The sequence below is a fragment of the Protopterus annectens genome, chromosome 10.part0 (assembly GCF_019279795.1).
Source record: "Protopterus annectens isolate FY-2018-M chromosome 10.part0, PAN1.0, whole genome shotgun sequence".
Taxonomy (NCBI): Eukaryota; Metazoa; Chordata; order Ceratodontiformes; family Protopteridae; genus Protopterus; species Protopterus annectens.
Genome location: NC_056744.1, coordinates 1116069247 through 1116096786, shown reverse-complemented (window position 1 = coordinate 1116096786; position 27540 = coordinate 1116069247).

Genomic DNA, 27540 nt, shown 5'->3' with positions numbered 1-27540 from the left:
TGTAAAGTTTTATGAAAGAGCAAATAAATATGAACACGTGTGTCTGATTTAGAAAAATGTAACATAGGTATGTGTAGAATTGCAGTTTCCCAGGATAGAGTGGACTTATGATAACCCATTTTCTGTAACCTTACTTTCAAGGAAGTCCAAAGTTTATGTGAGTAATGGCAATACCAAAAAATATGTAAAAGGTCAGCATTAGGAAAGGAGCAACAAGGGCAAGAAGGAGAATTATTAGCATCAAATTTATTAAGTTTGGAGGGAGTATGGTAAGCATTATTATTTATCATCAATTGGGTATAGAACAATTTCTTGAAAGGGGAGAGTTCCAGAGTGTTTCTAATGGCCAAGAGTTTTTGTTTCTCATTTAATTGAGAATTATGTTTGTCCCAGAAGTTAGAAAAGAGACATAACGAATCTTGTATTAATTTATTTAACAAGTTATAAGATTTTGATATCATTTTCTCAGGTAACAATAATGTTCTAATTATCATTTCTAGATTATTAAAATCTTGCTCCCTTGGCATAGTATGAGCACATTTAGCCATAACCACATCTCTTAACTGACGTAGAATTATGGTATATTTACAGTTGACTTTTAGTGTATTTCGAAGATTAGCCAAGGACAAATCTTTATATTTCAAGAGATCCCAAACATTCATATTTTTTATAAGGGGATAATTTGTTAGATTAAATGGTGTATTATCCAACTTTAGGTTGAGATTCAGATGAAGTGATTGTAGTACATGAAAAATATTATCAAAATTAATAAGTTTTAATAACTCCTGAAATGCTTTGATCTTATGTTTTAGGAAATTCGAGATTTTAAGAGTGTTCAAAATATCTATGGAGATGAATGGAATGGCAGCAGGGTTTATGTTCTTGGATATAATATACTGATGCCATAGCTTTACCCAAATTGGAAATTGATTGTAGTGAATATTATTCAGTTTAGAAATGGACAGTAGTTTGTTTGCCAAAACAATTAAATAATAGAGATACAAATTTGTCAATCCTAAACCACCCCTATCTTTAGAAGTTGATAATTTAGAATAAGAAATCCTAACTGTTTTAGGAAACCACAAAAATTTAGCTAATTCTTTATTAACTTTATCAAAGAAAGATTTAGGAATGATTTGATCAGAAGAGTTAAATTGGTAAAGAAATTTGGGAAGAATATTCATTTTAATAATTGCAGCTTTGGAAAGAAGTGATAAATTGAGAAGTTCCCATCTACGCATGTCTAACATTATTGATGTCCATATTTTATGCAAATTATTTTGAAATGAAGATAGGCTATTATGAATCATATGAATACCCAAGTATTTAACCCCATAAGTAATATGATAATAGGAGTCCGGAAATAAATATGGCTTATGTGCCAAATAATTTACAGGGAAGATATGAGTCTTTTGGGAATTGATGTGATATTCCAAAGATAGAGAAAATGTCTCAATGGAATTAATTATTTTTTTAAGATCTGTGATAGGAGTTTGAAAGTATATGACTAAATCATCCGCAAAAGCAGAGAAAAGTAAATTATTGTTTAAAATCCTAGGAATCCTATGGAGTGTGTTTTGTGCTATGTATAGAAGTAATGGTTCTAAATACAAATTAAAAAGAAAGGGAGATAAAGGGCATCCCTGTCTCGTGCCTCTAGTAATCTTTATAGGGGGTGATGTGGATCCATTAATATACAATTTGGTAAAGGATTCTTTGTAAAGAGTTTTGATTAAATTAATATATGTGATGGGAAAATTAAAGCAGGACATTGTTTGAAAGAGGAAATCCCAACTCACTCTATCGAATGCCTTCGATGCATCAAGAATTAATGCATATATTGGGTTATTGTCATTTTTTTGTAAGAAGAATGATGGAGTCCAACGAGAGGGTGTTATCCCATGCATGTCTGTGAGACATAAAACCTGTCTGATCTGGGGAAATAACTGATGATAGAACCTTCTTCAGTCTGTTAGCAGGAATAGAGGATAAAATCTTGATGTCTATATTGATTAATGAAATGGGTCTATAATTATGGGGGTCTGTTTTATCTTTGTTGTTTTTTAAAATTAGTATAGTTTTTGAAGTGTTCCAATGGAGATCAGATATGTCATTTATTTTTATGTAGTTATAAACTTTGATAAGGAATTACTGACAAAGGATTTAAAGAATTCAGAAGTAAAACCGTCAGGTCCTGGGGATTTACCAAGTTTGAGTCTGTCAATTGACTCAGAGATTTCTAGAAGACTTAGTGGGGCCGAAAGAATGCTTTGCTGATTTTCATTCAAAATAGGAAATGTAATAGACCCTAAGAAACTGTTTATATGATAATTTACTAATAATTTAGAAGTTTTGGAATATAAATCAGTATATAGTAATGTGAAAAGTTGCATAATTTCCTTGTCCGTGTTGTATAATTGATTTTTGAGTTGTATGGGAGATATTTTGAGCCTATCAAGATTATTTTTAATTATTCTAGCTAAGGTTTTTGAAGGTATTTGAGCCCATTCAGAGTAGGTGGCTAATAATCTTTGCTCCTGTATTGAAAGATTATTTTGATGTAATAAAATCAGTTCTTTTTGAGAATCTATAATTTGTTTATAAACAGCAGAGTCTGAATTTAATCTATATTGATTATCAAGAGACTGAATTTTTAGTTTTAACAATCTTTCTTTGTTATTGAATTGTTTTTTAAGGTATGAGGCCTTACCAATAAACATTCCCCTTAACCTTGCCTTGCAAGCCACCCACTGAATATCATAGGGAATATCTGTTGAGTCTAAATTGTTTTCCATATCCTGAATTATTCCTATACACAATTTACTAATTTCTTTATTAGAGAGCAAGTTGTTATTCATTGTCCAACAGTTCCGTTTAAATGTATGAACAGACTTAAAATCTAGATTTAATTTTAATAAAATTCTAGAGTGATCCGAAAGAAATCTGGGCTCAATAATAAAATCCAATAATAAATGTGAAAGAGAATTAGATAAGAGAAAGAAATCTAACCTTGACCAAGAATGATAACATTTTGAATAATATGTGTATATATCTTTTTTCTTTGAGTATTTAATGAGTTGTAAAGGGTCTATAAGGTTATAGTCCATTATTAAATCTTCAAGAGCAAAAGATGCTTGTTGATTATATGAAGAGGAAGAGCTAGTTCGATCAATGTCAGGGTTAATTACAGCATTCCAGTCTCCACCCACTACAACATAATGATCTTTGTAGGAAGAGAGGATATTATATATTTGTAAAATAAAAAAATGTTGATGGTTACAAGGACCATAAAGATTTAGTACCAGAAGTGGTTTATCAAGATTGTGTATATTAGAAGTAAAGTAGCACCATCTACCCTCCTTGTCATATTTTTCTTCGATAATAATCCCCTGAAATTTTTGTTTAATTATGATAGCCACCCCCCTGGAATTAGAAGTATCCCCAGAGGCTATTATTTTTTGGATCCATTTTTTATTTTTTCCTTTGTACCAATCCTCCCTAGGTATATGTGTTTCTTGCAGAAAACATATATTGGCTTGAGATTTATAAATTAAATGAAACAATAAAGATTTCTTATCTTTATTCTGGATCCCTCTTACATTCCAGGAATCTATTATTAACAGATTAGTCATACGTCAATCTAAGGTCCATTAAGAGAAATGGAGTAAATTAAATAGTTTGTATATAGAGAGAAAATGAAAGAGAAGATCAAACAAATCTTAATTTTAATAAGATGATAATTCTGAGTAGAGGTATGTTTCAGCATAGGATTAACTTCAATCTCATTATCTTCCTTCTTCCCTAACCCAGTGCCTACCCACCTGAACTTAACTAAAGAAGGAAGATAAAAAGACCAATATATAAGATGTAAATACATGGTCACCATTATCACCAAAATGAAAAAAAAGTTAAGTAAAGTCCTAAAAAGGGCAATAATCAAGTTATCAAAATTAAACATATTTACACAACTATCAAAACACAAGATGCCCGACATACACATTCCCCATTCCTCTGTGTATTCACAAACTCCTGTAAAGATAAATAGGATTGTATTAAATGTAAATAAACCTTGCTAAATCAACACTATGACATGAAGTTGTAAAGAGATATAGTGAGACGAAAATATAATTAATAAAGCAATAATATAACTAGACACTAATAATCATAAATGTATGTGAAAAAGCTTAAATGTATGTCATAAACTATAAAAATTAAATATAATATAAAAAATAAAGTATTGTCAACTAAATATAAAATTATAATACTTATACGTTAATAAACTATAAAAACAGTTAACCCTAACTAATCTTCTTCATTTTAGTCTAAATTTAATTTGTAAGGCTCTAATAAATGTGAATGCTTTTGATAATAAGAATACTAACCAATCTAGTATAAAGTCACACTATACATATGAAATCACATGACTCCTATATTCTATACAAAAATTTATAATATATGTAACATGTTATTATAAAAATAAATGAAAAACTATTTATGAAACATATTATTATTATGTCCTATTATGTGTATATTTTAAATTCGGGTTTTTGAATCATGCACATTGAAGTGTATACCAAAGGCTTCTGATAACCCTTAACATCTGTGATATACAATACATCTTCAAATAGTGCAAAATGACATTCATATTAATAAACTTGAATAAAAGTATTATTATTTGTATGTAATGAAAAATCAGTAACAAATACAGGACCCCCTGTTGGCTGAGTCACCATTTCAGGTTCAGTGTGAGAGAAATAGTAGCAATATAAAACACATTTAAATTTAAGCGCCTAATGTGCCAACTATAATATGTACAACAATATAAGACAAGAACACTAGACTTATTACATGACAAACTAAAGTCTTTCAGCATATGAAGAGACATGAAATCTGAATTGGGCAGTTAGATAGCCTGATTAACAGACACAGAGGCAACAATACCTCGGCACGTCTGTAGGAAGCGACCTGATCTTGTAAAAGGCTTCCTGCAGCACATAGAACATCAGAGCCATCCTGAGCGAGAAAACTAACTTACATGCAAAAAACCATGCTGGATTAAACAAATACAGTCATCAGCGCTGAATATTTGCATTTCTCATCAGGCACAATATCGCAAAACCAAGAAGCCATTATATTTAGTGAACAGAAGACTAAAGGGATTGGATTACAATCACCGATCCCCTCAAAAGCAAGCAGTTAAGCAACAGGAAACATAACAGCCATCAGGATGTTACTGACAGGATGAACAGGTCTCAATTCTCCTTGGGATAGTAATGTCATCAAGCAGGCAAACAAGTGGAAAAATGGATTGAGCCTGGATACAGATACAAAACAGAAATCTGTCCAGGTTGGTAGCGCTGCATTAGCACGAGAGTTCAGATGATTTTCTCTCCATTCTGTTTGAGTGACATTTATAACTGAAAACCATATTTCCACATAAATACTCTGTAATGAAGACTCTCAGGAATTATAAAAGCATTATATACTGGAATAAAGATGTTTAAAACAGTGACATCTCAATAAACCATTAAACACAAATAATACACACTATAAAACCAGAGTGTTTTTCCTGTGGTAAAGCTTGTCATAGAATCTGTTATTGAAGAGTATATATAATGAAATGTAAGTTCACTAGCTGAAATTCAATGTACTTACATTGGTTAGAAGAATTACTTTTGTGTAACTGTGTCAGGAAGGACCTTGAATAATTTTAAAAAGATATCCTTTGCTTCTTGTGGTTCTGTAGCCATATATCTTCTGTCATTGTAGCTGAAAGGGAGTGTTTTTGCATACCTCATCCGAAACTTTATTCCCCTTTTTATCAGGTCTGCACAGTATGGTGATAACTTTTGTCTGTTCATTTTTATTTGTGGGGGTAAATCCTGTGAAAAAGTCAGCTTATGCTTATTCCAGATGAGATGTTTTTTACTTTTGGCTGCTTCTAAAATACTTTGAGTGTCTTGGTATTTTAGTAATCTTGTGTAAATATTCCAAGGTGAAGTAGAATCTTGTCTGGCACGCAGGGCTCTGTGCGCTCTTTCAACAATTAAGATATTAGTAGTTGACTCACAATTAAGTAATGCCTTAAATATTTGTTTAGTGACTGAAATTAAGTTTTGATTATCATAAGATTCCGGTAATCCTCTAATTATTATATTATTTCTGCGAGACCTTGCCTCTAAATCCAGTAATTTGGCTTGTATTTCTGCAATGAGAGTATCCTTGGATTTTAAATCACGTTCAATAGAGTCAGCTCTTATTTCCATATCCAGATTTTTATTTTCAAGTATGTCCATTCTATCATTTATCTGTTTTAGAGTTTTACCAAAGTCAGTAAATTGTTCAGAAAAACTCTGAATATAACTTTGAATGGGCTGTAGTGCTATCTTCAAATCTTCTAAATAAAAATTGGAGTCACTTTTATCTTTAGCACTTACTTTAATGTTCTCAGTAGATTGTTTGGTGGTTCTTAATCTTTTAGAGCCAGTGTCTTTTTCTGGAGAAAGCATAGAGGAGAATTTGGCCTTGGTTGTCTGCATCTCCATGGAGTCAGAGTTGCCAGCCATGCCCAGAATAGAGGTGTGAAAACAGGAATTCTGACACAAAGAAGAGCTTCTAGAGTGCACGTGTCCAGAGACTGTTGAGGCCAAAAGTACTCTGAAGTAAATTAATACAAAAGTTGCACTTTTTCCAAAAATGAATAATCCCAGAATGAAGAAGATGCATCAGAGACACTTTCTGTAGAAAAAACTGTGGAGAAATTTTGCTTAAAAGTTGTTAAAAATAGCTGGTAATTACAAAGCAGTGAGGAGCTCAGTGAATAGGGAGCAGTCTAGCCGGCGACCATCTTGGAACTCCTCTATTGGTTGTTTCTACCTTACCCTATTATGATACAACAGATAAAACTGGAACATTCTGTTGTCTTTGTTTGAAAGATAGTTTTCACCAGAATTAACTTGACAGCTGAACCCTCTCAGCAGGATGACTGTCTCTGTCTTACCATTTGAATTTTGATGAACATTGCTTTGGCTATAAGTTTAGAGTTAGCAGCCAAAGGTCATCACTCATGCTAGGAGAATAACTCATGAAATAGAAGACTGTATATGCTGCATAATTCTCCATCCATAGCATGTTACTTTGCACTAAATGTGCTCTTATCCTAAATATGTATCTCATTTACTGTAGACGTTTTGTCCTTCATTCCCCTACATATTTGTACCAGGTAACATTGCTTTGAGGTGCGTGTTTGGAATCACTACTGAGACATCATAATGGTATCATCACATGACTAAATGGCGGGCACATTTACCTCATCTACTCTGTATGTGCATTATGCACTCCCACAGGCTGTCAGACCCAGATACTAATAATTATGATGCTACATGAATTCTACATAAGTTGGTATGTTACACTATGATATCCTTTACATTTGATCCATATATCTCAAAATACCAAGATGGGTTATGGGCAGCAACGTGGAAGCAGTTCTTGTACCTAACACTATTGCCATAGCTGTTACTCTCAGAAGTGCACATCTGATGATGTAATATGCATGGGATTTTCTGAAAACATTAGGTTCTTTTCCATAGTCACAGTATGCAGTTGAGGACTGCATTCACTAGCCTGTGTGCAGATGACTGGACAACTGATACAATATGTCATCAAGCTGATGAAATGCTACTGTGTCCCGGGCACAAAGGGTTGTGAAAATCATAGTCAGTGGTCCATCCACTTTGACCTGTAGTAATGGATTCTCACTAATAAATGAAGGTACTTTTCCGTTAACGTGGCAGCAGTCATCATTAGCCATTCTTAGGAATGTACAAAAGGAAAAATACCTAAATGTAAATGCAGTATATTGTGATCTCATCCTGGTTAAGTAGCTGTGGGCCATTTAAGGTGACAAAGTCTGACCTAGAGCAACATCCCAGTCTGTGCAGTACTGGCACATAACAATTATCCATGTACTACACAGTCAATGCATTGATATGGTATGGTACACCATGGAGTTTTGCTGTCATTCAGACCCATAATCTTTCATCATATTTAAAGCCATGTGAGAGACATTCATTACATTAGATTACAGTGTCCATGACTTGTCAGCAGAATTCTAACATCCTGTTTTGCATATTATCTCAGATGACCTTGTTGAAATGTAAAGACTGTAGCTTATCCTTATATTTTTAACACCTAGGAAACAAAACACATTGATACAATTCCACAGGGAAAGCTAAATTTCCAACTAACTTTATTGCAAAAAAATAAAACAAATTACTGTTTTGTTGTTCACAGCAGCAGAACTTCAGACTGTTTTAGTGCTCAACATTGCTTGAGTAAACATAAATAACTTTGGCAATTATGTGATCAACATCAAATGACTCACTGACAGAAGGACAAGTAAGTTAATAATGAATTACAAAGAAGTAAATGTTGTAGCTTTAGCAGACGGAAGGCACATTTAATGCTTGTGTGTTTTCCACTTTTAGAATGTAATAATTCATTTAATTCTGGTGATTTGCAGGAATGCAATAAAACCTGCCAACAAAACTCCTTTGCCTCCAGCAATAAATGTTAGTCACCAGCTCAAGTATCATGACAGTATTGTTCAAGTACGTACAAATAGCAGTTTATTACAACTAATACAAGTGACTGGATGAAAGTACAGCTCATTGTGTTTATTCTTAGTTCTAATCACATCCAAATGTTATTATATACGATTGGAAAATATTCGCCTTGTTTTCTCCACTAAAAGGCCCAACCGCCATGAAATTCTTCAACATGAATTACGGTTTGTAGATGCCCTTCTACAAACATCTAATCAAATAAGAAGTGTTGTTTATATACCTATAATATTTATACGTCTCAAAAGCTGGTACTCCAATTTTTATTTACAGACATTTTGTTAACGTCAGTATAATTTGTTATAAAATACTTTTACAGTGTTACTCCCTTGATTTCAAAACAGACGTCCTTCAGCCACTGCTTCACTAATCTCTTTACTGACCATTAAATTCAACAAAATAAGAATGACGTTGACGTACCATAAATGATGGCAGTAGCTCACAATACATCAAAACATTAACTCTGAAAATGATTTTTAGCAAACTAGAAGCTAAGCTTTTTGCATACAGTAAGCTCCTCCTGCACCCTCATGTGGGTGACAATCCATACACCACCAAATTTATATATACTAAATCCACAATTGCAAAACAATGGAGAAACCAGCAAAGTCCAGATTGTCTGAAACCATTTTTCAGTACAAGTGTTTAAATGGGGTTCAGGTGCCTTGGCAGTGAGAGATTTCTCTATGGTACATTTGGTTGGGAACATATGGCTGAAGTGACATTCAGCTGCAGAGAAATACTGCTGTTGTGAATTCCCTGTGCACAAAGAGAAGAATGCAGTGCCATGCCCACAACTTCAATAGCCAAGTGTACAGGGGGAAAATAATGCCCAGGGCCTCCAAGGCAACAGGAGACAGCAGGCAGTATGGCAGGCATCAGCAGTAGGCTGGCCAGTGGGCACGTCAGTGACAGTAAAAATGCAGTGCACAATGGGCAGTGCCTTTATAATTGGTGTGTATGGACCACTACTTCCTTCACAGTGTCTAGGGAACATTACCTAAAATGCATACTGGAGCATAAATGTGACTACAGTAGCATGCAGGATTTCCTCCATGCTGTAGCACACTTCTGCATGTTGTAGTTACATAAGCATGTACTGTACACTGAGCACAACACTCATTATTTCTTTTACTCACAAAACTTGGTTATTAAAGCTGTGGGCATGGCAATGTGTATTTCCCTTTGCCCAAAGAGAATTTGCAACAGCCGTATTTCTCTGCAGCTGAATGTCACTTCAGCCATGTGCCCACAACCAAATATACCTAAGGGAAACATCTCACTGCCTAGGTGCCTGAACCCATACTTCATAAAATTATATCCATATAAATATTATTTTTCAAATACACCCATAACTAAATTCACATACGTGGGTGCAAAAGGAACACCCGTGTTTGTACCTTGAATTTGATTGTATAACTCAGTATTAAAAGTAAAACAAAAATATTGGTAAGGCAAAAATGTACTAATTCTATTACATATTTAGAAACAGGACTATCACCTAAAAAAATGAAGGCTTCTACACCATGTATATGTTTAATGTTAGTATATAAACTTTTAATACCCAAAGCTACCCAATACATTTCTTCAGTCCAACATAATCTATTCACCTTAGTTAAGAAATCTATAGTATCATTAATATATGAGGGTAATTTAATAACAAATGGGCAAAGATAATCATGTAAAAAAGACCTATATTGTGTAAAAAATGACTTGAGATGCTACTATAATTGGATGACCTGGTGGTTCCCCTCAAACATTTATGTATTTTTTGTAAGCAATAAAAAGTTTGTTGATTACACAGTTGTACATTTGTTGAAATTAAACAATTACAAACATGTACTACTGTTCTTTCCACCCCCTTTACAATATTGTTCCACTGGAAGATATCCTACATTGGATCTTCTTCTTCTTTCGGCTTTTTCCCTGTTAGGGGTTGCCACAGCGGATCACCTGTCCGCTCATCATTGGCAGTGGAGTTCTACGGTGTCAAGTTGCCAGCCCGGCGCCCAACCTTCCACAGAAGGCACACACATGCACACACTCACACCTAGGGCCAATTTAGAGTGTCCAGTTCACCTACAGCATGTCTTTGGGATGTGGGAGGAAACCGGAGCACCCGGAGGAAACCCACGCGACCACAAGGAGGACATGCAGACTCCACACAGAAGGCACCCCAGCTGAGAATCGAACCGGAAAACCTCTTGCTGTGAGGTGGCAACACTAACCACTGCACCACAAGATAGCCTACATTGGATATCCACAAGAATTCCACAAGAAATGATGCTACTAGGTGATGTGAATGTCAGTTGGTAGGACATAAGCTTAACTCCCCTACATCCAACATGAACTTACTTGGTTTCACACAACTAATTAATAGCCCTACAGATTATAGCAAGACTTCAAATTCCCTCAGACCCTAGCAAATACACCACCTCAGGAAACCTAGCAAATACACCACCTCAGGAAAAATGTCTAACTGTTTTCAGTGATCACCTCCTAATCTGTACAACCACACATCTCACACATTCACTAAAACAGCATGTTTATAAAACACTCAACCTTTCTAAGTTTAACCCAGAAATGTTTATTACTAACGTATCATGTCTTAAATGGAACTTTATAAATCTCCTCCCTTTAGATGATGCTGTAACTGAATTCAATACAACTTTCCTGAATATTCTGAATACCATTGTATCTCCTAAAAGGAAAAGACTACAACAAAATGGAGTTTGGCTATCTGGAAACAGTAGAATGCTAATGCTGGATAGAGGAAAAAGCATGGATATAACTGCAAAAATAGAAAACACCATGATATCTTGAAAACTTCAGAATGCTTCTCAATTGTACTAAAAGACAAATTAATGAAGACAAAAAACTGCACTATAATAACTTTCATAATAATAATAAACACAACCCTAAAAAATTCTGGAAAGCCATTAAAGAAATCTTGTATGCCACCTATAAATTTAACCTTAATCCCTCTCCCACTAACTTATCGCTTTAAACTGCAATAGAATTTCATAGACAGTATAGCATCTTTAACCAAGGATTCCCCAACATCTAATCCTAATCCTGCCCAGCAGCCACTTATCTTTACATCCACTTTCACCTTCAAATCTGTGCCCATAGCCTATATAAAACTATTCTTAAACAAACCTAAGCCATGGTCTACTTCAGCTGATGACTTTCCAAGTAAATACCTTAAAATAGCAGCTGCTAGCATTGCCTACCATGTCTCAATTCTTATAAATAGATAAGTCCAGTAATCCCACATGCCATCTCTTTGGAAAAAGTAACACAATATCCCTCTACATAAAGGAGGAAATTCAACAGACATTGCTAACTTTAGACCTATAGCAATCTTATCCCACCTTTCCAAAATACTCCTGCAGAAAGAACTCCTGTCCCCCACACAACATGGCCTACACACCTATATATATATATATATATATATATATATATATTGGCAATAAAGCTAGCTAGCTAGATAACTGCAAACTAGTCTCCTCCTTCTTTCTAGACTTGTCTAAAGCCTTCAGCACAGTTTGCCACAGCCAACTTCTACTTCGAATGTCCTCATTAGGTCTCACTCAGCCTACCCTTTGATGGTTCAAAAGCCACCTTCCCAATAGATATCAGTCAGTAAAATGACACTCCACCCTCTATCCATACCTCTCAGTCACCACTGGCATAACACAAGCCTATATCATTGCCCCCCACTTTAACATTTTCACCAACACCCTCCACACATCCACATAACAGGTCTCCCTAATACAGTACACAGATGATTCCACATCCATATGCACATCAGACGGTGTGGCACACCTCCAAAATAAATACTCAGGAAGGAAGCTTTAACAGCAACTGAAACATGGCATTGTAGCTCACAACTCATGCTCAGTCCTAAAAAAAAAAAAAACTACTATGTTGGTAAGGCCATGAGCTCCTTATCTCTACCCATAAGTTCAATACTCTCCCTCCCATCTTTCAAAACCATTCTGAAAAACTTCCTAGCCAAACGCTGGCTCTGTTTTTGCTCAGTTCCATGATAAACTATATCCCTAAATGTGGGCAGACACATATTCATACCTAACATCTTATTCTCCCTTCTTCGCTCACTTCCTTACTTCTATAAATTTCTCTCCCCTGGCTTTCTCTCTAAATATACCATAAACCTGATTTTCTCTTACTTTGTATCACAATTCCTGTATGTATTATACTAACATACCTTTAATTTATCTATAAGCTGGTGAAAATTTCTCTACCCATTAAATCATTGTCATACAACTTGTATCTAATCTAAACCAATGTTTTCATATTATGTCTACTTTGAAAGACTATAAAGTTATTATTCTTAAAATGTTTTGTGATACTTTGCAGCTTCTCACCCTGAGCCTCATCTGAAAATGGGCTCCTACCCAGTTGGACTTTCCCAGTAATTAAATGTCAGTAATCTAATTGTACTCAAGTGTCTCTTTTCAGGGGCAACTCAGGAATACTGTCAGGTTAAGTGACTTGCTCAGAGTCACACAGCAGACAAATGCATAAGGAAGGAATCAATCCCTGCACCCTTGGTGAGGAGTAACAGTCCCTTATTAGCTCAAAGCCTTACTCCTCTGTTGTAACTGCCAGACAATATGGCCTGCTGCAGTCTCTCCTTTGGGATTCAGAAAGAATGCTCAGCATTTCCATAAAGTGTCTAGCACAGGTAGGTCAATTTATGTGATCATGGAAAGTGCAGTTCAGCGACAATTTTAACCAATAAGAAATACCTTATTATTAGCTAATTTGCATGTCTCAGAATCACAAGATTATATTACTAGTGCTAAAAGCACATTGTGGCTATAGTGTCCTCAGACAGCACATGTATCATATTGGCACAGGCAATGTACCTCTCAACTGTTCAGAAGTTTCACTGATATCTTTGATGTTGCCTCATATATTTGTTCTGTTCTTTGTTACATTTTGCATTTTCCATGAAATCATAGACACTTGCATTCAGTCATAAATGGCAGATGTTAAAGTTTCATTCTTCTTGTTTCTTAAAAATGTATGTTGATGCAAAGCTTGTTGTACTATTAACTTTTTAAGTAAATTAGGGTAATATTTAAAAACATCCCTGATAGTGGCCATTTCTCCCCCTCAATAAAATGGCTTTGTCAAGATGCTTTGAGAAACAACACTGACATATGTAACAGTCACCCCATCACATTCACAAACATACACACTTACAATCATACACATGAGCACATTTGGACATTCAGGCACATGTGCACACACACACACACACACACACACACACACACACACACACACACACACACACACACACACTCAACATCAAACACATCCCCACTTGATCTGACTCATGGCCACATTCAACGATTCACTCACAAGCAAGTTCTGGTACACACACACACACACACACACACACACACACACACACACACACACACACATATGCACAAACACACACATACACTCATTTCCATTCCAAATAACTCTACTATAACCACCCAGGCAGACACATACACACGCAATTGTACACACAGAAATTCCTATTCCATTCATTCACCTTCAGACATGCACACTGACACTCCCACCACCACTACATGTCCATTTACCTACACTGAACATACCTGCAATGTGGCTTCTTCTATTGACTTCACTGGGTGACTGGAGTCTTTAGGTTGAGATCAATTCTCTTGCCAACTGTGATGCAGTTGAGTGATTCACTGAATCAGTCAACATCATAAATTGGCAGATGCAAGCATCTACACAGGAAAACAAATGACGTCAGCCACTCCAACAGATTGCCTAATTAGTATTTATCATTCATGTTGGGAACATTCCCCATGCTGATGCTTTCTACGCATGGAAAAGCACTGCAGTAGTGTGCTCTCTTAATCAGAAAGGGTTACCTTGAGGAGTTGGTCACTTATGACAAGTTCTACATCTCACAGTAAATCCTTCTGAATCACATGGTCTGTGCTAAATGCGCACATATAACAGCTTCCATTCTTTACTAGTACTCATAGACAGCTCATTTGGTTGCCTTTGCTATTTATTGCGCAAATTCTTTTGAATGCTTTTATGTTTCCTTTCCCTCAGGCAAGATTATTCTATGCCAGATCCAAATAATATTTCACTGCTTCCGGAACAAATTTATACAAAGGAATTTTCATCATTCCTTTTGGAATTACTTGAATTAATTAAAAATGTTTTTTTTGCAATTGAGGTTTATGGATATGGAAGCTAATTTTGCCCCAATATATGCCAATATATTTATGGGATATTTTGAGTTGAACTTTGTGTAAAATAAAGCAATGAATACATATTTATGCCATTTAGAACTTTGGATAAGAAATCTGAATGACTGATGGGTTTTGTGCCGGGAGGATTTACAGGGACTGCATGATATTGTAAACTATTTACATGACAGTGACATGGGTATACAATTTAAATATACCTTTAATCTGTTTGTTAATGCTACAAGATGTGAACAGAAGTATTCCATATGACAAGTTTTTATGATTATGACACGTAATTTAGAAAATGATAATAATCAAATGATAAAAATGAAAAATCAGTTTATCAGAAAGCTGTATAAGTTACAGAAAGAAGTAGAAAGTATTAATAGAGTGAATGCATTAGACTGGCAGGGTTAATTATAATACAAAACAGATGTTGAGAAAGAAACCAAAATGGTTAGATTTACTTATTACCTATGGTACTAATATGTTTAAAATTAGAAAGATTTTGAACAATCATTACTCCATTTTATCAGATAATTCATTTTTAGAGGCATTTCAGATAATGTGTAAAATGGCACATAGAAAAGGGTATAGCATTGCACAATTCTTTTCTTTAAAAAAAAAAACAGAATATAGAAACAGCTTATATTTTAAAGAATGCAATTTTTGGCTGTTTGACATGTGGATATTGTACATGATGTGACAAGATTTGCAAGAGAAAATGTTTCACTTCAGTTAATACCACACATACTTATGATATTAAGGTTTTTAATAATTGTATAACAGAGTGGTTGATCTCAGTGGCATACTAATGTGGAGGCAGAGGGTGGGACCTACCCTGGTGCAAACAGTAAGGGGCAGCAGCCATACCATTTAAAAGCAAAACCAGCAACAGACCCTTTAAGGACAGTTTTCTTTAAGAACACTCTGTCTGTGCATCCCTGCATGTGTTAACACATTCACTTGTCACATATCCCTTTCTGTCATTCCACAGTTACGCACATAATTTAAATACAACAATGTGTGTGTGTGTGTGTGTGTGTGTGTGTGTGTGTGTGTTGTGTGTGTTGTGTGTGTGTGTGTGTGTGTGTGTGTGTGTGTGTGTGTTGTGTGTGTGTGTTGTGTGTGTGTGTGTGTTAACTAGCAATCTTCTAATCTGGACAATGCTTAAAATAATGTGGGGACAAAAGTCAAAATAAATAGAGACAGATTATTTGCTCTTATAAACTTAGAAAGCTGCTAGAATAACAGGATTTGTGTTGATATGCATTTTCTGAACAACATAAAGTCTGAAACTCAAATGTATGCCATTATTTAGAAACTTCAGTCCTCATTCATTTACCAGGAAACCACAAATTTGTAAGGAACAGACCAAAAATGTGAGGCAAAAATCTGGGCATTCTGGACAGTTGAGGGCTATGCAGGTTAGTAAATTTCCTTGGGCTTAAACCATGTACCTTGGTTACAGGAAATAAGAGCCCTAATCCTCTACACCAACAAACCAACCTAGTAACCAATAATTTTGGTGCATTTTCCAGGAAATGAGTTTCAGTACATTTTAAAGGAATTGTGAGCTTCAAGGAAAGAGAAGTTTACTGCTGCTCATGCTAAGTCTGTTTTTAACGTGCAGTTGTTTTGTTTATCAAATAGTCATAAAATAACAGGTAACGTACTTGCGTTTGATGCAGAAGGATGTGGGTTCTTCTCCCACACCATGTAGCTGGATTGCTAATACCGTGTTGCACTTTAAGGGTGAGGTGTTTGGGGATGATGCACTTCTGAGTGTCTCCTCCTTTGGATGAGATGCCTAATAACTATGAACCTGTTATAAGTTTGCAATCTGTTCTCTATTGCAATATTATCAGCTAACCAATTGTTTTTGTACTGTAACATAGACAATTTATTCTTCAATGGCAGCAGGCACTGAATTTGTAGATGAAACACCAAAATCTAAAACTGTTTGTAGCAGCTACCTCTTTGTTAGTTACAGATCTGCTTAAAGTGGAATTATTCGGATGACTTTTACTTCTGCAGAGATTGTGTACATTGGCTGGTATTGCTCAATGTAATGATAGAAGTCTGAGTGGCCTTTGTTCTGAAATGGGCAGTTTTGTAATTATTGGGTCATATGTTTTGTTTCAGTGCTTAAAGGAATAATCTTCAAAATTACAAATTTAATTCCCATCATAAATTTCATCTACTGAAATCCTAAATTTTTTTTAGTAGAAACTCTTGTAAATAGCTGTTTGTTGTGTTTTAGAAATTAATTTTTTATTTAGTTTTAAGTTTGTGAAATACTTATTTTTAAGTTTTAAATGTTATCACTTGTTTTCTTGGTTAAAATTCAATAAAAATATTTTCAACAAAACTACAAATTTAAAACACACTCCACAAGTGGTGCTGTATTATATATGGAATATAATTTAATACAATCAGGAAGGTGATTCAAAGAACATGTACATGTATTCATTGTCCTGAAAATGTCTGCACGTGGCATATGGCAAGATGCATTTTCTTTGAATGTGGGTATCAATGCTGTTTCAAAGAATGTGAGATTCAGTGGTAGACAAGGTTTACTGTTAATGCTAAGTCTGTTTTCATTGCGATGGTGTTGTTTTGTTTAGCAAATGACTATCAGTGCTTGTGCTACAAAATTTGAAACAAAAGTTTTAAATGAAATCCAAATATCTGTAATTGTTGCAGAAGTAAAGAAGAAAACAGTATATACACTGACAGGTTTGAACAGTGTTTATGGTAATGGGAAGAAATTGCTAAGTAATGGGACACTGGAATGGCTGCAGGGGGTGTTTTTGTGTGTGTGTGTGTGTGTGTGTGTGTGTGTGTGTGTGTGTGTGTGTGTGTGTGTGTGTGTGTGATTTGGCCTGATCCACTACCCCACATTTAACCATGATCCATCTCTGAAGTATACGCTTTGTTTCTTCCTCTTCCATGCATCTGTTTGTTCACGTGTCCTTGAGTGATAACATGGTAAAGGACTGGAAGACACTCAGAAGTAACTACAGACAAGAACAGAGGGAACTGCTGTTATTTTTTAAATTAACAGCAGCTCTCTAGTTGTACAGTAGTAAAATGCAGTATGGATTCTTTTAAAGGAAAAGGTGATTTTTGTTGTTTAATTGTAGCCAGTGAACTGGATTAACAGAGGGAACTGCTGTTACTTTTTAAATTAACAGCAGCTCTCTAGTTGTACAGTAGTAAAATGCAGTATGGATTCTTTTAAAGGAAAAGGTGATTTTTGTTGTTTAATTGTAGCCAGTGAACTGGATTATTCATAGCAAGTGAATCAGACAGGGCATTGTGCACTACAGGACTGAATATAAGCAGTTTTTAAATGTAAATATAACCAGATTTTCTTTATTTTTGCAGATGGGGTGGGGAGTGGTGGCTAAGCTAGTGTATGTGTATGTGTGTGTGTGTGTGTGTGTGTGTGTGTGTGTGTGTGTGTGTGTGTGTGTGTGTGTGTGTGTGTGTGTATATGTTTGCATATGTCTGTATACTTTAAATTTTGGTGTGTGTGTGTGTGTGTGTGTGTGTGTGTGTGTGTGTGTGTGTGTGTGTGTGTGTGTGTGTGTGCACATTTGTTTAAATATTTTGAAATTGGATATTTATATTCTTTTTTTATTGTACTCTTCTGCCCCTTTTTGGTGGGGTGGAAGCAGCTAGCTGGGATGCGAGTAACTTGCCCTTTCATTTGTTCAGCTCATGTTCTGCTATTAAGGCTGGTGAGTGAATATTTGTGTTAATAAATTGGAATATGTTTATTCTTTTTGGGGGGGTTGGCCAGCTGTGCTGCAGATGAAAGTAACTTGTCCTTTCCAATTGCTTGGTTTAAATTCCATCCTTAAGGTATTTGTGTGTATAAATCTGAATATTTATGCGTTTTTGGGGGGGGGCAGTTGGCAGTGACTTTGTCATTTTCATATTATTTTAAATGCTGGCTAGTGTGCACTTGTGTGAAATAAATTGATTTACTTTTGGTGGGGGTGGCTAGCTGTGCTATAGGAACTTATCCTCTTCATTTGCTCAGCATAAGGTCTGATATTAAGGGCAGGCTAGTACACATTAATATGAAATAAATTGGAATATTTATGTTTTTTTTTTCCTTAGTAGGGGTGGCTAGCTGTGCAGTCGATGAAATAACTGGTGCTCAGTTTAAAGGCAGGCATTAATGGCTAGTGAGCATTTGTATGAAATAAACTGGAATATTGTATAAAACACATTTGAATCTGTTCCCAGTTTTACAAATTTTTCTTGTATTTGCTTAACATGTTTGGTCTACATGTTACTGTCATTGTTTGCTTAGTTTATAGTCTGCCTTTACATGACTAGTGTGCATTTGCATGAAATATGCTGCAGTCTTTACTTTCTCTCTCTCTGGGTGCTGTATTTTTAAAACCAAGTTGAAATTGTTCCTGAATTTGCAGAATGTTCCCAGGTTTGATATATCTTCACCTGTTCTTAAATGAATTTGGGGTCAACTGTCTGCATAAGTTACCAAATTCTAAACTATGGGTAAGCTCTTAGGGATTTATGTTGTCAATGTCATACTCAACTTTCCAACGGAGAAGATAATACATTTTTCACATTTAGCTTTAATCCAGGATTCTGGCATTAGTTATTTGCTTGGGAGAAGCCTTCCTGTAGGATGGCTGATTCTTTTGGGGATTTGATCACTGCTCCTAGTCATGGGTGCCAGAACCATAGAGCCAGGGGGAGGGGAAACCCCCCAACTTTTACAGTTGCAAGATCTATCAGGAAAAATTAATGAAGTGGAGTTTCCAGGCTAATGTGGATTTACGAGCAGATGTTTAACTAAACTAGCTGTTCTTGTTCTCTTATTGCTCTGTGTTACAGGAGTTATGCTGCCGCTGTTCTGTTGTGCTGCCAGAGCCAGAGTAATGCCGGTAAGGAGAGTTTTGTTCTTTTATTTGCTAGAGTTATGCTGCTCCCATGTGTGTGTGTGTGTGTGTGTGTGTGTGTGTGTGTGTGTGTGTGTGTGTGTGTGTGTGTGTGTGTGTCTGTGTAAAATGCCCCAGTTAGGTATACCTGGTGGTTAGTCTTACTCAGCCTGAATTCTCTACTCATACTACCACTTGTGATTCAGGGAGTTGAGTCCATAGCTCTCCACCGTCCAGATTTTCACCGAATATTTGGCTCATACTTTTGGTCTGTTCCTATTATTTTTTTTTCTGGCAAACCAGTGAGAACTGAATTCACTAAATAATGATTTCAGTCTTCCTATCTTTCAGAAAACACATGGTAACACAAAACACTTTATTTTAGCAACTTTCTAAGATTATACAAGCAATATTTAAAATGTGTCACTGGTTTTGGGCCTTTGCCCCCCCCCCCCAAATAAAATGTGGCATTTTCCAGATTTCTTGTACTGTGAAGTTGAGAGATTTAGTTGATCATTAAGTGGATTTTACAAGGAGCTGAGAGCTTCAGGGGAAGAGAAGTTTAATGCTACTTATGCTAAGTTGTTTGCATTATTAGTAGCATTATTAGTAGCACAACAGGTAGTATACTTGCTTTTGATGCAGAAGGCTGTGGGTACTACTCCCACAGTATGCAGATGGATCGCTGATACTGTACTGTGTTGTACTTCAGTGGGAGTGGATGCTGCAGTCCTATGAATGTCCTCCTTTGGAGGAGTTACCTAGTAACTATGAACCCATTATCAGTTTGCCATCCATTCCCCATTGCAAAATTACAGTTTATCAATTTTTAATGTAGCATAGGCAGTTTATTCTTCAAGGGCAACAGGCACTTTATTTGTAGATGAAACAATGAAATATAAAGTTGTGTGCTAGCAGCAACCTCTTCATTAGTCACAGATTCCTTTAATGTAGAATTATTTAGATGACTGACTTCTGCAGAGATTTTGCATATTTACTGACATTGGTGGATTGTAATGACAAAAGTTTGAGTGGCCTTTTATGGTTGAAATTTTCTGAAATGGGTAGTTTTGTCATTATTGGTTCATACATTTTGTTTGATTGCTCACTAGAAGACTGTTCCAAACTACAAATTTAAAACACATTCGAACAAGTGGTGCTGTATTATACAAGGAATATAATTTAATACAATCAGGTCAATACAATCAGGAAGGTGAATCAAAGAATGTATACATGTATGCTTGCTTACAGGATGCAGGAGATCAAAATAGGGGATGAGACCAGTTACCAATGGTGCCCCCCAGGGTTCGGTGCTGAGTCTTTTTCTGTTTGGCATATACATCTCAAAAGTAAAAGGAAATACCAAAGGGCTTTGGTCGACTAAGTTTGAGATGACTGCAAGCTAGGAGCAGTTATTGAATCCCCAAATGACTTAACCATCCTGCAGAAAGGTTTGTCCCAAACAATAACTGATGCCAGAATCATGAATTGAAACTAAACTCCAAGAAATACATTATTGTATGCTTTTGGAAGTCATCTACTCCAAGGAACTGCCAAATTGACAATGCCCCCTGAGAACTGACCCAGTTGTTTGGCATTTGGGAACTTGTGTATACAGTGGCTTAACTTTTGACCAACATGTGCCCAGAGTCATAAGAACATCTTTCTATATTGCACAGCTTATAAACAACTTGATTGTGACTAGATCTAGAGATGTTATTGTCCACCTTTACAAAGCCCTTTTTGTATAATGCCCACTTTGGCAAGTATCTGTCCAGACCCATGCAATAATTGGAATACCCACAGAGATACCTTAACTAAAAGGATACAAGTCCTAAACAATCGGTCTTGCATGGACCACCTCAAAGATTTATCACTATACTCAGTATCCTACAGCGTGCTTAGAGGTGACGTGTCTGGCATACAAGGCATCCTCTGACCAAATACAGATGGACCTACTGAATATCAGCAAGTCAAATGGCATCAGAAATACTCAGTCCAGGTGTCTAAACTGAATGTTGTGGAGAGATGGATATATATCTAGAACAGAGTATCCATTCAAGTAAAACAAAACTCATCCCTGTCCATATTCAAATGCCACTTAGATCTAAGGATGGGTAATAGAAAATGTACACCAGAATTGCCCCTCGTGCCACTAATGGATAGCGTCAGTTGCTAAATGCTGCATCCTTTACATGGGGCCCTCAGATTATCTATGGTGTGATCATATTTATTCTCACTAGGGATAATATACAATTATTAGCCATGGGATAGGTAAGACCAATCAGGAAACATTAATTCAAGCACCAAAATGGAAATTGGCTAAGCTTAAAATGTTCTCCGAGTGAAGCTATGTTATGGTAGTAAATAGTTTAAAAAATTGCCCTTTTTAGATCACTAAGTGCCCCTGTCACCCTCTGCCCTCCAGTCTTCAACAGCTTCAGGCGCCTCTGTCCCAGCTTGCTGTTACTGGCCATTATTTTGTTTCATTTCATGATTATTACTAAAAACAATTTTCATAGAGGAGGTGGTGCTAGAAAAAATCTCCGATGAGGGTTAAAAAATGTCTGCACCTAGTGTCAGATATGCTAGGTATGCCACTGGTTGATCTACATGATAGTATGGCAATGTGCTGCTTTTTATGCTGGGTAAACGTTGCTTAAGTGTAAACAGAGAATATCATGTCAGTTAATGGATCTACTTCAAAGTATCGATTTACCACTTCATCGAATTCCGCATCATTGAAATGACATCACCGAAAAGTTCATCATAGTGGCCAAGTGCTTCTTTTCCATGGAAAGCTTTCAATGTTCTGGGTGTTCAATGTTCTGCAGTTTCAGTAATGTCATCTCGATGATGTGGTATTCGATAAAATGGTAATTCAATACTTTGAAATAGATCCCATTTAAGTCATATTAGGTGTACAACAGAGATAGAAGCACCCTGTATAAACATTAACTTAAACACAAAGGGCTATCTTCATCTTTATAGCTATAGATAAAGTTAGAATGACAGCTCAGCCAACTAAAACTCCAAAACATAATATTTCAGATTATAAAGAGCAAAAATGGATTGTTAATTCGGGAACTTTGATCTGTCTGGGTTTAAATGAATGTATTTGAGTAATTTAGTTATAAAATGTAATGCTATCAATTATCATTAGATGGCAGTTAGACAAGTAAAGCATGGTGAACACGCACATACACTTGTTTTAATGTTTTTTAAATATTGACATATAAAATATTTATTTAATTATATACATCATTAGATTATTCATGTGTGATTATGTTTTATATATATATATATATATATATATATATATATATATATATATGAAATTTAGTACGCTTGATTAATTGTGTGATGATACACGGAATTATTTTTTTTTTTGTAACCACCTGGTTTATAAAGCTGTGAATGGTTTGTTGCTTATATTCAATAGACCTAATGGATTAGTTATCAAGGAATAGGTCTTCTTATAGGTGAAACTGTCATCTGCTTGTTGCTCTCTACAATAAAAAAATGCCTTATATATTTAATATTTGGAGTGCTGGAACTGTTTTTGGATTTTGTATAGGAAGACTGATAAATATAGACAGATATAGATAAAGAAAAGTCCAATTTAAATTTAACTCCAGTGTAATCTCTTTAAGCAGCTTGTGCATGAAATGGTGATAATAGTGTGGAATATTTGGTTAAGTAGTGTGAAGATGAGAGAACTGCAGCCAAGTAGCAGGACAGGCATCATATATTTATGTAAGTGCAATGCTAACAGTCAAAGTAAATACTTACTGAAGCACTCTGGACATTCCTACTGGACTTCTGCATCCTAATGGGCAAGCTGTTTGCAGCTGCTTCCTCCTCAGGTCATCACACCTATGACTGCACTGTACCCCTGAGTTGGGAATATCAGTTGCCTGGCTTTGGTCATCTACCATGTCAGTCTGTACACCTGTTTTTTTGTAACTGGCTCATTCTGAGCCACTGCCAACTTTTCTCTGTGCATGGTTGTGGGGTATAGGTATAGAAATATCTTAATCTCCTTGTTGTATCAACTTAGGGCTCTATCCTGGGTTTGAAGTGATGCCATCTGTTAATTTGAATGTCTAGAATTAAAATAGCAGCAGTTTTTGAAAGGGAGACTGAAGTGGTATGAACCACATCTGCAATAACTATATGCAATTCTAGTAGCTATGAGACTGTGCAATGCTGTGGGAAGCATTGCCATGCACAAGCACTAATCAGGAAACTGCATGCTCACCTTTCATAATGTTCACTTGTGCAGGTGCAAAATTGTCTGTGACATTACATAGCTATGACATATGGGCAATATTGCAACTCAAAACTTTTCACGAGAAAGCCTCATTTCACTATGAACTTTTCAAACATATCTGAATTAGTTGAAACAGTGAACACATCTCCATTTTCTGTGAAGATGTTTACCATGCTGTTGCAAACGTGATCAGAAAACCAACGTAAAAGCAAAGAAAATAATGATTCAGGAAATACACCAGTTTAAGAGTGATCATATTCAGAACATTTCCTGAAATAGAGGAAAGGGTAGAAACTGCATCCACAGTACTGGCAAGATGTATGAATAGTGTTATTTCCATTCATCATTTGTTTATCAATGTGAAGCTAGTCACCTAAGATTGTTGTATTATATACTTCAGACTTTATTACTGCATCTGTCAATGCCATAAACACCTGGCAACAGAAATACCCAGGACAACTGTGTACTGTCATTATTGAATCTAATGGCATACTCACCATCAAACACAACCACCCCACAACATCCAAATAGAACATAGTCCACTGATACATACCGTCTAGTTCTAGGGTACTGTTCCATACATTCAAACTGCACACTGTACTGCTCAGACACAGAAAAACTCACAGACATCCAGAGAGACATGGGCATGTGTGCACAGGCACACATACATTTACACAAGCACACAAACATAAAAACGCACACACATGAACACATATGCACACTCAAATCTCTATAAGTGTGCAAAGTTGGACAGGGTCAAACAGTACTTCTAGCACAGTTAGTCAGGATGTGGTATAGATTGTATTCCAAGTAGTATAGAGCAGTCCTACAATTAGTGATATCCACTATGTTACTCCTAGGGTCAATATGTCACAGAAGTGGGGAATAAGACACAAGGGTGACAGTTTCAAACATGAGGAAAATCAGATTCTCATAGAAGAATTTAAGAAAGTATGGCAAATGCTTAGTTGGAAAAGGGGTATTGAACAAATTACTTGCAGACCTAAATGACACTGGTAGATGGATCCACATAGTGATGGAGGGAGTGCCAGAAGTAAAGCCCATCAGAACAGTATTGCTCATAATGCCTCTGGTGGGGGCCCTTCTACAGGGTATAGCATAACACCCGATGAAGAGGATTTGATGTCTGTTCTCGATGATTTTTATGGTGATAAGGATGTCATGAATATTATTCCAGGTGGTTTTGATACTGGCAGGTTGGGCTGCTCAAACTCACACAGCTGTTACACCAGATCAGTATGTTTAATTTGCAGTGTGACACAAGGACAGTTACTGTACAACAAGTACATCAGGATTACCTATGTTCTTTGAACATATAGAACCATTAAATGATAGGAACAATTTCCTTTATTTTACCTGTACTGATTAAAGTACAGGTACATATATATGCATGGGTAGTATAGCATAAAATAATAAATTGTTTGTTCAAAGGCACATCAACAAATGCACCAGGAGTGGTACACTATGGGGTAAAACAGCAAGCTGATGTTGATAGTCACATGGCCGCCAGTGATGCCATTGCCCCCATTCTCATCACACAGCCTGAGGTCAGTGATACACTGTTACAAGATGTGCTGTCAGATACTCCACCCCCATAGTAGGTTGATGAATCTAACAGGGTTGATGTTGGGCCATAGGTAGTGCACTATGGGCACATACCTTTACTAAATGAGGTAGAATTCTCACAAAGTCCCAGATCTTGCTTAGAGCCACATGAAAGGCCTCTAGAAGAGAGCAAGCCAGAGTCACAGGCTGGGACAACCTGTCCACACAGTTTGTTCAATGAGTGTCATGGCCACAGGTAGCTACTGATGGATGTAAAGCACTGTCTGGATAACAGCAAACATATTGGTAAATTGCCAAGGTACAGTCTACTACTTCTGAGAGTCCAGTTGAGATCGTGAGAGTGATGCAAAGTATATCAGAGGATATATTTCAGCAATATATGGAAATGGTGGCAGCCAGAGACAATGCCATATTTACTGTCTTGCAGACCATGGTTGCTCACACAGAATCCAAGTTATCCTCTGTTCTCATATATGCGAAAGCGTACAAGGCCCAGTTATCCTCTGTCCTCATATATGTGAAAATGCACAAGGCACACATGTCTGACATAGCTGAGCAAGGCAGACATCAAATCTGCATGTGTGGAGGTCATTCCTGGCATGCATCACGGGTGGCCCAGTCAACTGCAGTATCTCTACATGTTGAATAGGTTTGTAGGTTCATAAGTAAATACTATGCTATCAGATTGCAGGCTATTACAAGCTTAATCAAAATCCAGAGATCAGAATCAAAGCCAGTACCTTGTGTCTGTGAGGTTAACACCTTTACCATTATGCTAATCCTTCCACCTACCCTATGGAAACTACCATGAGTCAGCTTGTTGAATGTCTTTGACTGTCCACATCAAATGAAAGGACCTCACTTTTTTGTACAGTCATACAGTGCAGGCCTGTCACTGTCAAGGGTCAGAGCAGTGACATGTTGGTCACACCACCATAGTGACTCAGTGTCAAGCTCTTCTGATAGAACTTGATCCTGCAAAGCCTCTTCAACCCTACCTTTAAGGAACACACTGCAGATGAGAGCTGCACACCCCATGCCCTATATGCTGATTCTCCTGGGGACCAGTAGTGTCAGCAGTGAAGCAGGGCACTGAGGACATTAAAAAAAAACAAAAATATGAAAAACCTTCAACAAAACAATGCAAAGGAAATTGACAGAAAGAAAAAAAATTCTACTTACTGTTGGGAGGGCAGTTAAAAATATATCTATCTCTCTCTCTCTCTCTCTCTTTATATATATATATATATATATATATATATATATATATATATATATATATATATATATATATATATATATATATATATAGCATTTGTTTACTGGAATTGACTGCATAATGCAAACCCTCTTCTCACCAGAGGCCCAGGGAGAAAAGTACCATAGCAAACAGAGAGAAAAAAAACTTTTGTACAGTGCTGAGATAGCATGATAATAAGGTAAGATGTGCCAGGTAAAATATTACATAGTCACATGTATAAACATGCCAAATAAGTCTTACAATGATGTAAAATGTTACATTACAAATAAATCAGTTTATGTCAAAAGCCATTTTGAATACTTCACAGTTTCAAAGTAGTTTTGCTTTTAACATGGGATCATAGGAGGTGGAATTTGTGTAGGAAATGGAGGTGGATGTTAAATTAGAAGAGGAAAGATGTAATTAGAGTGGATTAATCATGAGTAATAGCAAGAAGGAAAGATGCAGAAAGTGTAGATAGGATAGTAGTTAGCCACTTGGGACTCAGCATTGACATAGGAGATGAGCATGTTGGTTACTTTTAAGCCTAAGCTTATTGTCTATTTCCCTAAGTGTGCTGGGTATGGCATTCCATATCTTGGAGATTTAGTTGGAGTGAAGAACATTCCCTGTTGTGTTCTGG